General features: G+C 42.7%; 1 long non-coding RNA gene across 1 annotated transcript in view; it reads right to left on the bottom strand.

Annotated features, from left to right (window-relative positions):
• The window catches only part of LOC306797983, a 70,225-nt gene that overhangs the window by 23,163 nt on the left and 32,290 nt on the right, over positions 1-14,772 (bottom strand). Inside the window, exon 2 of the long non-coding RNA XR_013773254.1 lies at positions 9,787-9,947. This is a non-coding gene — a long non-coding RNA (uncharacterized lncRNA). The remainder of the gene's footprint in view (positions 1-9,786; positions 9,948-14,772) is intronic.

Here is a 14,772-nt window from a genome sequence, read left to right as displayed (position 1 = left end):
ACCACTGTACCAAATAGTAACTCATATCAAAGAGAAAAACCTTGGCAATGATGATCTGTTTGACAATGTTTTAAATAAATGTCACTCTACTTTACAGGTTTAGTGCAAGGATATTAAGATTACTTCATCATTTTCTTTCAAATACTTCTTTCTATAAAAGAAAGAAATTTATTTTTATTGAAAGCCTGCAATTTTTATTCAGCTTTCAAGAAGTGTTGAATGCTTTGCATGAAGGTTCTTGGTGCGTATTTTGGTATCTAATTCAACATTCAAATCAATGGGAAGCTGATTCAGAATTTGAATCTAAATGCAGTGCTGAACATGGGCTCAAGAGTCTAAATGTTGTATATTTAACTACTAAAAATATTGATAATTCTTGCCTTATAAAGATTTCTCATTTCATCATTGGAAGTAGTCTAAGAAAGGGTTTAATGATGGACAAATATGCAAGTGCTACTAAACAAGAGGAAATCTAGTTTTTCCTACCAGAAACTAGTAAGAATTAAGGATGCAGTTCATCCAAGTAAGAAGTACACTAGGCATAAAAAAGCACACCAGTATGTTTCTGCAATGATTTACACTCCAAAGACTGTACCTTCATTCACTACAAATATGGATGGGCTAGAAGATCTCCAGGTTTCATGTAGCCAGACCTTACCAACCAAGCAAGGACAGGAGGGTTAGAGAAACAGCCACATAACTGCATGGCATGCTGTCAGGAGGAGACAGAGAGTCCAGCAGACACTGTCCACCCTGGCACATCAAACCAAATGCCTGGGTAAAACACTTACAGCTCCACCCTCTGGGTTTGTACTCTAGCCATAAACACATAGATCAAATCCCCTGCTTCTGCTGGGAAGGCACATTGGTGCCATGCTGGAAAAAATAAAGTTGATGACTATTTTTCAGAGAAAAGCCCACTCTAGGCAATCACTCCATGTTTCATTCTTTTGTTCAGTGCTTCTATTGCCATTGGTGGCTGCAATTTAATTGAAAGCGAAACAGTTCCCACATGCTTTGGCCAAAGAGGGAATACAGACACTTCACACTCTGAAGCCTTAACTGAACAAAGGAGTGCAAAATGTGCTTGGAGGAGTAACTTGAGGCATCCTGAAAAATCAGGCCAATGTCCAGCTCCAATCTCCATCCTCCTGCTTCAGAGGCTGGGGCTGTATTGGCTGGTTTATCACATCAAGGATTGCTGTCAGCATATCACTGGGGCTGCATTTATGCACTGTCACACAACCAGTCAACGCAATATGACTGCCAAAGAGATTTGAAGTATGCCATCATGTGAACCTTCTGCTGGGAAGCCACATAAGAGGTCATTTTGCACTTGAAAACCTCTGCATAATCCACCAGGAAAATCCAGACCATAGTCCAACATGTGGAGGAAAATACAGTGGATGCTGTCAGTGTTATCTATCTGTGTTTTAGAGCAGGTTGCAATAAACCCTTGTGAGTACCACCACTGCTTGTGGTGACAGAACTGAATTTCATTTGGGTGACCTAATCTATGAGCACTGGAAAGCTACACGTGACTGACAGAAGAGACTCCATTTAGAGACCAGGTAACCAGGAGGGGAACAGAGCTGGGGCCTCCTCCCAGCTGCATTACATCAGTGCAGCTCCACGGATATCCATCCACTCAGCTACTCCCAGGTGATACCTGCCCAAACAGTTTCTGACAGGGGATTCTGACCCTTTATCCTCCAGTTACCACTAGTTACGCTTTGCCTAAACAAAAACATGGAGACACATCCTCTGGGCTCCATGATGACTGTCCACCCAGCTTCTCCCATCTCCTTTCTTCACCAGTGTGTACCCACTCTACTCCCAATCTTCTTTCCCTCCCTGTAATTCTGTGATTCATCTGTAGCCTCGGGGAAGGGCACCTGATTTCATTGCTTAACTGCTGTTAACAAGTTGCTGCACAAATCATCTGCCATTGCAGGATGAGGCTGCCAACAACTTTCTACTAGAGCTACAGGGAGCAGGTTTGCAATGCCAGCATTCTTATGAAAATCTTATTTCATTTATGATGGGGTTATTTCACGTGTATTGCAGCGCTAGAAGATGGCAAATCAAGCCAGCTTTATGAAGAGTACCCTCAAAAAGATAGGACCCATTCAGTTGTTGGTTTCCTTGCTAAGTCTGTTAGCTGATGCGATTTCAATGTGTACATGATTTTCTGTGGCAGATTTTACCCCCCTGCCTGTAACACTTGGGAGCTCTTTCTCCCTCCCAGTCACTCCTGGCTTTACCAGCTCTCATCCACATGTTCTCACATCTCTGTAACCCTCAGAGAAGGGGTAGAGAGGTCAGGTGGCCAATGACTATGAAATACAGTGTCTGCCTTCCTCCTCTCCTTCTTCAGGGGTCTCTGAGTGACTGGATAGGGGAAGAGGGTCTGGCTCTTCTGTAGACCATTCTACCTCACTCACAGTAAACTTGTCTGAACTTAAATTAAATTTCTAAATCCTACCTGTCTCAGTTCTACAAGATACAGAAATTGCAGTGTCTCAAAGGAAATAAGAATCATGTTTGCAAAGTTACTTAGCTGAGGAGGAATACCAGCATGGCACACCTGGAGCAGCACTGGAATGAAGTATACCAAAGTACAAACCACCGCTCCAGTTCAGCCCCAAAGTGGAAATGAGCAGCTCTGCCAGCTTACATGTAATTTACTGCTAGGAAAATAAGGGATAGACACAGATATTCCCTTTCATGATGAACAGATCTGTACTGGATTTTGGCATCCTATGTTTTATGTGAGCAGGAGACTTGTCCTGATATAAATCATGGGGCACCAAAGCCAGCCAGCTGCAACTGCCCAGAAATAGCTGCACGCTGAAGGACAACTGCTTCAAAGACAGTCCTTATCAACCCGAGACACATTTACTTTGGGATCCTGCTTAGTTTTAATCACTCTGACAGGTTTGGCTTGTAAAATCATTCTGCCTGTTTATCTGTACATAAGTAAAATCCATGTGGACATCCACCCCCAAGGACCTAAAGCTGCAAATGCCCATAAATAACTTCAGCTGCACGACTGCTTTCGTTGGGTAAACAACAGGGAGGAAGAAGAGGTACTTACAATATTGACATAAGAGTGAAATTGTCCATGACTAACCTGAGGATGAAAATGAGGGAAGACTATTTAACTACCAGCTGAAGAAGGCAATGGAATAACTTTCCAGCAGGAGGGATGGCAGGTGAAAAGTCAGAAAGCTTTACATTAATGCTTGGCCATTTTACAAGAGGAGTTTTGAGCCTTGCCTGTTGCAGGGCTGGAATCAGTGATCCATGAGGACTCTTTTGGCCCAGGCTTTGTACGTGACTGGAGTTACTCCGAAGCGTAAATGTTTATAGGATAAGCTGGGAGCTTGCGTCAGCACAGCTGGCAAAGTTCCATGGGTGCTTCATCCATCCCACTGAAGGCCATAAACATGGAAGGATAACTTCCTAGCAAAAATGCACATACACACACACACTACAGGTATATAAAAATTGATATTTTTGTGTGAGAGTTTAAAAGTGAACATGTATATGTATTTTCATGTATATTGTAAATGAGCTGTATTTCTGCTGCAAAATAGATATGTATTTATGCACACTTGCTGAAGAGAAAGCCAAGTAGCTTTTATTGTACTCTGCCATCAGTTAGATTAATATTCTTGTTAAAGGAAACTGAAGGAATGTGTTGAACACAGATGAGTTCTTCAGATGTTCACATGGTACTCAGGAACTTTTTAATGTATTAACTGAGTATGATGTGCGCACTGTGCCCCACAACTTCCAACAGGGATTATGTCCCAAATCAGGAAGGATCTGGACTGTCACAGCATAAATCACCAGAAGAGGAATAGGACCAGCTTAAGGTCTGAAGGTCCCTACAGGGCTTGGGTCCCTTGATAGTGTTACCTGCAGCATTTATTGAATTAACAACATTAAAGAAACAACATTAAAAGAAGACCTGAATGGACAAACGTGAGCTGCCAAAAATCAGAATATTCCCAGCCTTAGCCTGAACTGGCAATCTGAACAATAGTATTTATTATGGATATAAAGAACTTCACCCCCAGTTCTGACAATCTTCAGGGCACTTGGACCTGCCAGCACTTTAGAGCCTGAGGAAAGGCTTCCTTTCCCCATAGACTATTTCACACAGAACACTTTCTTAGTCACATGAGAAAGCACCTTTTGGTGAGATAATAATGGAAAAAATACTTCAGATCTCACTGAAGCCTTGCTGAGTACAGAGTTGGTTTCTATCAGGACATTAGAGCTTTGAAACAATGTAAAATGCAACATTTAGATATTATGCAATGTATTTATAGCTAATTTTGCCATAACATAAAGGCTTCAGTTATAGCGAAAGGAACTGAGTAACAGAATAAAATTTTTTATGCTAATAATTGATTTCTAAGAGAACAAGATCTGTATTTCCATAGAATAGAGTAAGACACCCTGGCTCTGTAGTTACTCATCATCAGTCATAACAGCTCAAAATGGATATAAAATACTCTCACAAAACAACTTTCCATTCCTCTGTCTTTGCGTCAAGATAATTCTGACTCACTGTCAAGGAGAATCAGACAAAAAGTCTTTTAGGGTTGATGATTAAACATAGAGGGGGATTTCCCCAACTTTGTTATTTCTTAATGCGAAGATCAATTCACTTGTTTATTTGCATTTGCATCTGATCTTTTGATCAGTGGCAATATTAATGGTACAACTACAAGAGCCTGCAAGTGAGAGATCCATTTACCAGACTTCTTTCTTACTTAGCTTAGAGATTTCCTTAAAAAAAATACTAAGTTTGTTACTGCAAAAGAACTAGATTGGAGAGAGGCCTCTTGGCCAGGGTGTTTCCTGTAGAACAATTCTGACTCCTGCCGTGGGTGAAACTCCTACTTGTCCTGCCCCAAGAGTGAAAGATACTGCCAGGGAATTACAGCAATTAACTTCCAAGTCTCTGTCAAGCTCCAAGCATCCCAATGAGTTATTAGTCCCTTAGGACTCAAGAGACCTCAGGGAGACTGAAAAGCTCTGCTCCTTCTGCAGATGACCCAATCCATAACCACAAGGAACAGGCAGAGGAGCAGCCATTGCCAAAGCTGGGCTTGGAAACTGTGGGGGGACCAGTGAGGCCACGGGATGGCTGGCTCAGGAGGCTCCCCTGCCCTGCCTGGAGGTTGGTGGTCTCTGCCCAAGAGCTCAGAGAGCCGTGTGTGTGATGCCAGCCTGCTTCTCGCCGGCTGCCGAGGCTCCGGAGCACTCCCGGCCACTGGGGCTGCCCACCGCTGGCAGCCTGCGGGACACGGCGCCGCCAGTGCAGCTGCAGCACAGCGCCCTGTGCCAGGGAGCCCAGGCTGCTCCGAGCCAGGCTGCTCCTGCACGCACGTGTGGCTGCTTGGAGGAGAACAGCTTGGGCTCTCCCACACTGCAGGCAGGGCAGGCTGGACTCCACAGACTCTGGGCAGTCCCCATGAAGGTCCAGCTGACCAGGGCTTTGTGCATTCTTGTGTTCCACAAGAACTGTCCAGGTAGCACAGGGGACTGGCAGAGCACATGGAACTGCTGGGAGCACCTAGGAAGGTAGGCTGGGCCTCAGCTGCTGCTGCATGTGCACAGAACAGAAATGGAACAAGTTTCATGATCAGATTACTCATCTGGGCTGGAATCTGCCCATTGGAGAACAGGCTGAGCTCTCAGGTCAGAAGACGGCAAATCAATTAAAAATTAAAAAAAAAAAAAAAAAAAAAAAGAGAGAGAGAGAGAAAATACCTGACCTGTTCTCATTGTGGGGGAGCAAGTGAGTCCAACTACTGTGTCACATTCGTGGCAATACATTTGGGTTTGAGCACAAAAACACCATTCCCATCCTCGGAACTGGCACCTGCTATCCTCTGACCTGTGGCCAGGCAGTGATTTACCCCTTGCCAGCCACCCCAGGGCACTTCTGTACCATGCCTTTCATGGTGCTCTGATGAAAACAATGCATTACATTTTCTACAAGTAAAGGTTGTTTTACATTTTTCATTTTCTCTACTCTTCATAAAGTAACCATTCAGGTGTTTCATACTATTGCTGAAGACAAAAACTATATTGATTTGAAGTTGACCCTTTACCCAAGCAGATCTCTGCCATGCCCATGTCATACATGGTGGCAGCAAGGTCAGAATTAATATCAGGAAAATAAAGGCAACATTACATTGAACACAGCAAATTGAATCCCTCTGCACACATTTACGCAGACACACACACAAGAAAGGCTGCCAGACAGGTAGCACCTCAGCGAGGACCTGTGTCCCTGCTGCCATTCAGCCTCAGTGTAAGCAGGACATTTTTCCATTTTCCCAAGAATTTGTAAACTTTCCCAACCAGTTCTAAATGAAGGAGAAGTAGCACATATAACAACTGAAGGAAAGTCTGAGCAAAACTGTCTGTAACCACTTAAGATTCAAATACGCCAGAAGTTCCTAAGTCATCTGATCCTAATTTCTGAAGAATTTAAATAGGACTTGTGCTATGCTATATGCCAGAAACTATAAATACAATGCTTTCTCTTATCAATCTCTTCTCCTGCTTTAGGCAGCTTGATAGCATTAACTCAATATCTGCACTATTCCTCCTTCCTTCCCCGAACAGGACGCAAGGAACCTGCGAGAGCTCCCTGCTGATTTATGTCCAAAGCCGGAGGTGAAACTGCTGGATTAGAAGATCGCACTGCATGGGAACTAGAAGCCAGCCCACACAGGCTTTACAGGAAGAAATTATAGAAAAAGGCAAACACAAGAGAAAACTTAGAGCAGGGATAAATTAGCAAATGGCAAAGTTCACCGGGAGGGAAGGCTTGCGTGCTAGGCTGTGTGTTTACAGCGCTCGCTCCGGTGCGTGCACAGCTCCATTGATGTGCTCCTGCCGAGAGAGCAGCTGGGACTCCCCGCTCACACTGCCAGCACTAGGCTGAAGACAGGAATTTCAGATAATGTAGCAAGGACAGAGCATCTAGAGCTATAAAAACACTCAAAACAGTCTTCTGGGCAAAATGGGTGAGCACTGGAGCTGAAGATTTGTCTTCAGCCAAAGCCGCAGAGTTGGGAATTGTAATTTGGAAATGTGCTACAGATTAAGTTGAAATCTAAAAGTCCATTGATTTATTAAATTTAAATATTGCTCTTCCTACCAGTCTGGACTCCAGAGTGCTTTGTCTCCTGTGGTAGGTATCACATGAATCAGCTGGGCTCAGATGAGCCAGTGAACCACACAAAGTGGAAAGAATAAGTTGATCAGACTTTCAAGCTGCCTTAAGACAAAGCGTGTCCCCAAATATCTATTGCTAAATACAGTTAAATGTTCACAGGATTAAAAATTAGTTGCTTTTTAGTCACACCAACAGCAAAACATATTTGTATTTTAGGAATGTGGTTATTTCATCCCTGTTCCAAGGAGAGAATTTCAGTTAAAAGAAAGTCACAGAATTCCAGTTCCACTCAAATTTTGTCTGTGGCAGGGATATTAAATAGAAAGACTTAATTTTTATCTTCTCAAATAGAATTTTCAAAATTCAAGGTAAGCAAGTGATTGTGTTATCCAACAATTAGACAGATGAAATAAAATTAGATGCAATGAAGTATTTTACAATGACATTATATGAAAATCCAAAGCAAATGTTTATAGCTATAGGAAGCTATAGCTATGCTATCTTTGGACTAGAACAGATTTGGGGGATTTGGTTGTTGAACCAAAACACAGTATTTTTTTTCAATTGGACAAAATGTAAAAATAAATTAATATTCATAGTCTCAACTGTTTTTTAGTTTCCTTTGTGATTACTTAACCCTTCTGAAAACCTCTTAAAGTTTAAGTGATTTTTAATATAAAGGTAATTTCAAAAAATCACACTTCATATCATCATATGATTATATTGTAGCAAAGCTTTGTGTTTTTACCTGCAGGAAACACTGGCATCTGAAAAAAATTCACTTTGTCACCCTTGTCAATTTAAAAAAAACCCACAACTACTGTCACAAATGTTTTGGCACTGTTTCAGTAACTGCTGTGGCAGGAGGAACAGCTAACACAAGAATCTAGTTCATAGGACTTCCAGTCCAAGCACTACTGATCAGATATTTTTAAATCCATCCAGTTAAACATCTAAATCAAGTAGGCCAAGATTTACCAGATCCACTAATCTACTTTCTCTTGAAACATATCCCTTTGTAATTTATCTATTTAAGACTAGTGGCATTTTCTCTAGACTCCATTATGTTTAAGATGTTGATATTCATGAGAACACCTCAGAGATACTGTTTCTTTAATGAGTCTTGTCTCTCAATTTACTGAATATTCTCATCAATTCCTTTCTTTTTTGCTTACTTAAAGGTAAAACTTAAAAATCAACCTTTCTGTTCCACCTCATTTGACATTTCTTTATCATCAAACACTCCCACCAAAATCCTGTTTGCCATAATGTGTAATTCAGAAATTATGTGACCTGGAAAACTCAGATTAGCAAATTCTGACACGTTTCACTCCGCTAAAAAAAAAAAAGACAGCTGGTTCATAGAGAAGTAATTCCAACCCAGAAGTGTTTGTGTCACCACAAAGCAGGAAAGCAGCGTGGTGAGAAGCATTCTGAAATATTTCCTAAATCCAATATGGTAGCAAGCAGCCCTGTTGCTGTCAATTCTGCATCCCCATCTGGTGTCCTGTAATGGTTTTAATGAAAGCTCTTACACATGGTGCTTAAAATAAGCCATGTGTCTGCTGGGGTGAATTAAAAGATGTAAATGCAGTGTAATATGCCAAAGGATATAACAGTGTCGGTATAAGAGCTGGCTGTGTCAGCCAGCAACAGGTTCCAGCTGGGGCAGCCTCACAGAACAAAGACAGCCTTGGCTTCATTCTGCTCTGCTTCTGAAGTCCCATATTGGGTGAAAGAGAAGGAAAGCTGGAGAAGTGTGATAGCCAGCTGAGTGCACAGAGACACTCCCACAGCAACCTCGCTGTCCACATGGCCAGTTCTGACTGGAGCCATCCACCTCAGATGGCTCATCCAGGGCTGGAGCACACAGGCACAGAGAAGCCTGGAGCAGGACTGATCCCTGGAACAGCCTTTCCCCTCTCTGCTGTTGCTGGGCACAGCCTGAATTAGCTGGTTTGGACAACCAGCACAGCAGCTCAGCTCTGAACTCTGCAGCTGAGGAAGGACTGGATTTCCTAAAGTGCTCCAGTAAAACGTTACTGGTTTGAGAAACTCATGGAAATTCAAGAGTATTCCTCTTCCGAATACCCTTCCAACCTCTTCCCACTAAATCAGATACCTGGGTGAGAAGGAATTAAATCTAGAGATTGCTTATTGCACAATGAATATTTGTCCTGCAACAGCACTGGCTGTAAGGAAAGGAGGGTAAAGACCAACATTCCTAATGACCATTTCCCTCTTAATCAGACCACCTAGATACATGCTGACAAGTACATTCTTCCAGACTTCTGTTCCACAGGAAAACCTAGGAAAACCTATCCCAGTTTTCAGAGCCCTCTGAGTTTGACTCTGCACATCATAAGACTTACAGTAATCAAAAATCCATGAGAAACAGCCTAGAAAACACTCCACCGTTTTGGATTGGTTGGTTAGCTTTTTTTTGAGGAAAAAAACCCCAATTTTATTTTAGTTCTTTAAGAGTATTTACCACAGAAAATTCCATGACTAGAGCTTGTGGGTGTTAATACAAATTACATAACATTCCCCAAATGTGAATTAATTCATAGACTTACCAGAGGCTCTCTTGCAATGATTTTCTCTTGAAGCTTGATTGAGATGACAGATGATAACTCTTATCTTTTGATTACAGCCTTGATGGTGTGATAAAGACTATAAAACTGCAACCATTAAATTCTCGTCCCTGAATTCCCCCTGAGCAGTCTCCTGAGATCACCTGAGACAGATAAACAGAGATGTGAAGAGCATGCAATGGAACTGTTCCAGAACTGATACTGATAATATTACTTGGCTTTACATTTATGCTAATATCAATTAAGCAAGTTTTATAAATACTTACTGTCATTTATTGGAGCTGCCTTACAATGCAATCTAGAAGCTTACAGTTTGCACTCATGAAGAAAACCAAGGACTTTCCACACATGTGCTCTGTATGGTGTGGCAGAAGAGGCAGCTTTCATAGAGAGGGTCAACAGGCAAACTAGCCAAGAGCAGCAACAGGGGAAATGTTGCACAGGCACATTCACAGGAAGGGCCATATTCCACAGACTCTCCTCATTATACTCATTATTCCTGCTTAGGAATTTCACTTGTGTATTTTCTACCAGCCCTCCCAAACCTTTATGGAATAGCTATAGGAGGGGTGTTCCCTTATTTGTAACCAAGTTGCACATCAGCAAAGTTCAGGAGCCATTATAACCTTTTCACTTTTCTTTTGCTTGTCTGCAGAAAGCTGCCAAATCCCAATTTTTCATCATTCCTTCAAGTGTTTCTCTGCCCAACCTGCAGGACCAGCAACCTTACAACATTATTCTGTGGAATACAATGTCTTTCTTTCTGCTGCTGTCATGAAAGCCTCCTATCAGATAGCTTCCCCTTTTCTTCAGACATCCTAGTTTCGCTTCCCCTTAGTTTTCCAAAGAACTGCTTCAATGTAATTGGGTTATAAGGAATGATATAGCATCAGGATAGAGCAGTAGAGTTAATGAATAAGAATCACAGAACAGTTTGGATTGGAGAGGACATTAAAGACCATTCAGTTCCAAGCCCACTGCCATGGTCAGGGACACTCTCCACTAAACCAGGTTGTTCCAAGCCCTGTCCAGATCAGCCTTGAGAGCCAAGTTGAGAACCCACCACTAGTTGGTCCTACAGGAGGTTTTCTTCTGAAGATCAATTATCATTTACTAGCTACTTAAATTGAGTACTAATATAACTGCTGATTATATTCACAGCAAAAGAAAAATTAGACAACAAAAAGTACATAGCATTTCTATAGCTCCCATAACTTTAGTGTAAGCACCTTTGAATTTTTCACCTAGTGTGGTGCTGTCATCTTCTCTAATGTAAAATACTGAGACTTGAAGAAGATTTGTGACTTTCCCAGGAGATGCCATAGATTCTGAAGAAGTACAGGGATCTCAAAATGTATATTACAGCCTTACTTGCTGAATGTGGAGAAATGAAAATAAGTCAAAGACTGTGAATTCAAGCTTTGCTGAATATTCACACTCCTCTGCTTTACCCAAAAGCACAACAAGCACACACAAACCTTGTGCAGTTCAGGTGTAGGTACTCCAAGCTTTTACTACTCTACCTCTAAGAGGTGCTTCCTAACAGAAATTCAACCTCAAGTTAAATGTTTTCACACATCACTTCTCCAGTATGGCTGTAACTTATCACCTATTTTGTGCACAGTATGTGCAGCATGCACCAAGACCACTTGTACTCCTGAATGTTCTGGTTTCACCTGAAATCAGCCTTCCTGAGCTCATCCTAACTGTGTCCTCGTGACTCTGCACGAACTTCAAAGAGCCCTTCGAAGACCACACAGCTCTTCCTGCAAACAAGCCAGCAGGACAAGAACAACCCCTACCAATAATGTCGTAGAGGCGAGACCACACAGAAGGTTCCTGCAGTGCCCTTTGGGCTTAAAGATGTAGGGGGTCTGAACTCCCAGCGCTGAGGCCGACCCGTGGCAGCTCCAAGAATCCCCCGTGCGCGGCATGCGGTGAGCTCCGTGCCCACATGGAGGGTGGAGCGCTTCAGATGAGCTCTGTCGATCAGATACCTCTGCTGGGTCTGCCCCAGCTTGCAGCGTGCCCTCCTCAAAGCTAAACGAGCCCAGAGAGAGTTCACACCCCACTACCTCACAGGTTGCCAGCTACTGCAGTCTGGTAGCCACTGGGAAAGCTTTGGGACCAGGTGCTGCTTCACAGCAAGCTAGACAATCCCCATGGCAAGAAACAGCATCACCCCTTAAATGAGTGAAAATTATAGGACACACAAACCGCCATAGCATCCATCTTCAGAAGATGCTGAAGATGCCCACAGGTGAGGGTTGGAGGGAAAAGGTCTGGTTTAAAAGCCCTACAGTTGTCAGGTCACTGAGCAGTGTAGTGACTCAATATTTAGGGAATTGTGAACAGCTGAACTACAAAGCCTCACTAGCAAGAACTTGTGGAATCATGGAAAAAACTGATGGGAAGGGAGAGGATCCAGACTCTGGATTGTGACAGTGGTACATGCATGACAATTTTTTACACATTGTCCTTGGCAGGTCCTGCCTCTGGGCCTTCAGGTCAACAAACACACTGCTGTGGCAGCAGAGGCTCCAGGCTTGGTGCTTGAAGGCAGCAGACTGGGAAGTGAGAGGAGACTGGGCTGAATAAAGGAATAGGACAATTCACCATTTCAGTTTCTCTTTGCAAACTACCACCTGGTGACTTGCAGTTGTCTTAAAATGAGCAGTCACTAATTACATTTCTGTGATTGGTAATAGCTAAAAGCAGTTATTTTCTGAAAGTTCACCACAGCCACCATGTCTGGACTGTGGTCAGTGAAATTCAGCCAGGAGCTGGGATGGTTAGTTTTGGCCCATCACACAAGCTATAGGCACAGTTTTTCCCAGTATGGTCTGATTTTTGTCAAGGAAGATTATGGTTTGAGCTAATCTTCATTTCCTCATTGCCATAGGTTCAAAGAAAATTTTTGTTGTTTGACACTGGAATTTTACCCAGAGTGAAAGGAGGAAGGTGGGAAGGGAGAGGGACAGTTGACATACCTGAAAGGACAGACTGGACATGGTGGGACAGCTCTGCTGGGGAGGTCAGGAAGAAGTACTGATTGCTTCACTTCAGGAATCAGAGGTGCATCCTCAGACACAAAGATGCCTTGCAGAAAATGCAGTTCTGGATTAGTTGTATACTTTTTTCCCTGTAATTCCCACAATCTTTTCTTGCTGTTGACTTATTTCCCCTTCACCTTTCCCAGAGCACAGGAGATTTTTACAATTTGTCCTCATTTGGTATATACTTGTTACATAAAACACTGAATTTGGTGATGTTGAAATTACATTTTTTTCCAATTATTTTCAAGGTTGGCTAGGACTTTGCATAACTCTCAAATGAAACATAAGGGTTACTGATCTAACTGCAGCCTTCCAGTACCTGAAGGGAGTTTACAAGAAAGATAAAGAGAAACAAGGGCCTGGAGTGACAGGACAAGGAGCAAGGGTTTCACACTGAAAGAGGGCAGATTTAAATAGGATATTATGGAGAAATTCTTTAATGTGAAGGTGGTGAGGCTCTGGCACAGGTTGCCAAGAAAAGCTGTGGCTGCCCCATTCCTGTAAAATCCAGCAAGTGTCCAAGGCCAAGTTGGACAGGACTTGGAGCAACCTGGGACAGTGGAAGGTGTCTCTGTTCATGGCAAGGGGATTAGCACTGGATGATCTTTAATGTCCCTTCCAATTCAAACCATTCTGTGATTCTATGATTCACCTGTTCAAATACTTCCTGGTAAGGAGTCTAAAATAAATCATAACTCTTGCTAAAGCAAATTTCTCTGAAAATGTGTTTTTTCAAGTTGCAGTATTTATGGAGAATGCTGACATGAACATTCATCTCTAAATCAGAGCCAGCTATCCCCAGGACATGGAGTAGTGCTCATTTATTCCTGCTAAAAGGAACAGAAATAAATTCAGTTTTCCAAGAGGACAGTGCTTTGAAAAGAAAAGGAAAAGAAGAAAAGAAAATAGGAACCTCCCTGAATCTTCTGTGGTGCACAAGCATGAGCAGCAGTTTGCATGTGAGTCCTTTGCCACTGAGTTTCCTCCTTTGCACAGAAGCCAAACGGGCAGTCCTTGAACCAGATCCCTGCCAAGACTCTGATCAAAAACTCACTCTCTGCACCTGTCTATTTATTTTACCACTGCACCTGCAGACTGGTTTCAAGAGCCTCATTATTGCTCACTTGTCTCTGGCCTCATTCTGACAAACTTCACAGACAAAATGCCACATTTCCCTTCTAATGACCATCACAACAGCCCCAGCTCTGAGCAGCCTCTAGTAATTTCTCCTTTTTGTTTCCTGATCACCAAATATGTAACAATGAACAGTCATACAGCATGCTGAAAGTAGAGTGAATGCAATTTCCAGAAATGGAAATCTGCTTTTAAAAAATTAAAGCAGGCAAAAGATACAAAAGGAGGGAAAAAAAGTGATAGAAAACCCCGACAAGAGTGTAACTGAAGACAGTGAGCGACCTTTTCAGGTTCTCAGAGCTTCTATCTAGAAATTAATGAATTCTGCACCTGGAGAAGCGGGCACAGCCCTTGCATTGTGTCTCAGTCCCTAATTTCTGTTCTGTATAAAAGGTAGAGGGACCCAGCACTGACTCATCTCATTGCTGCTGTTGCTGCCACTGGCCAGACTGAAGCCCTTGCTCAAGCTACTCTGGGGACAAACTGCTGGAACTCCAGGCTTTTCTTTGAGCCCCTTTTCTACCAGTCCTCCTCGTAGATTCTCCCTCTCTGCCTTATCTATTTCCCCACAAGATGTACTTGGAGATTGATTGTTTTGGCTAACTAGAAAAAAGAGTAAAATGCTTCCTTCCCCTAGACCTTTGGTATTCTGGGCAGAGGACAGCCCATGCACGCACAGCTCTTCCAGGCTGCTCTATTCCCAAGGCAATACATGGGAATAGCTCTTGTAGGAGGTGCCATAAATCTGTTTTATGGTACAATTGACAAGCAACCAGTG

This window comes from Erithacus rubecula (genome assembly GCF_903797595.1).
Source record: "Erithacus rubecula genome assembly, chromosome: 2".
NCBI lineage: Eukaryota > Metazoa > Chordata > Aves > Passeriformes > Muscicapidae > Erithacus > Erithacus rubecula.
Note: the sequence above shows the minus strand (reverse complement) of the source record. Positions and strands in the feature narration are given on the sequence as shown.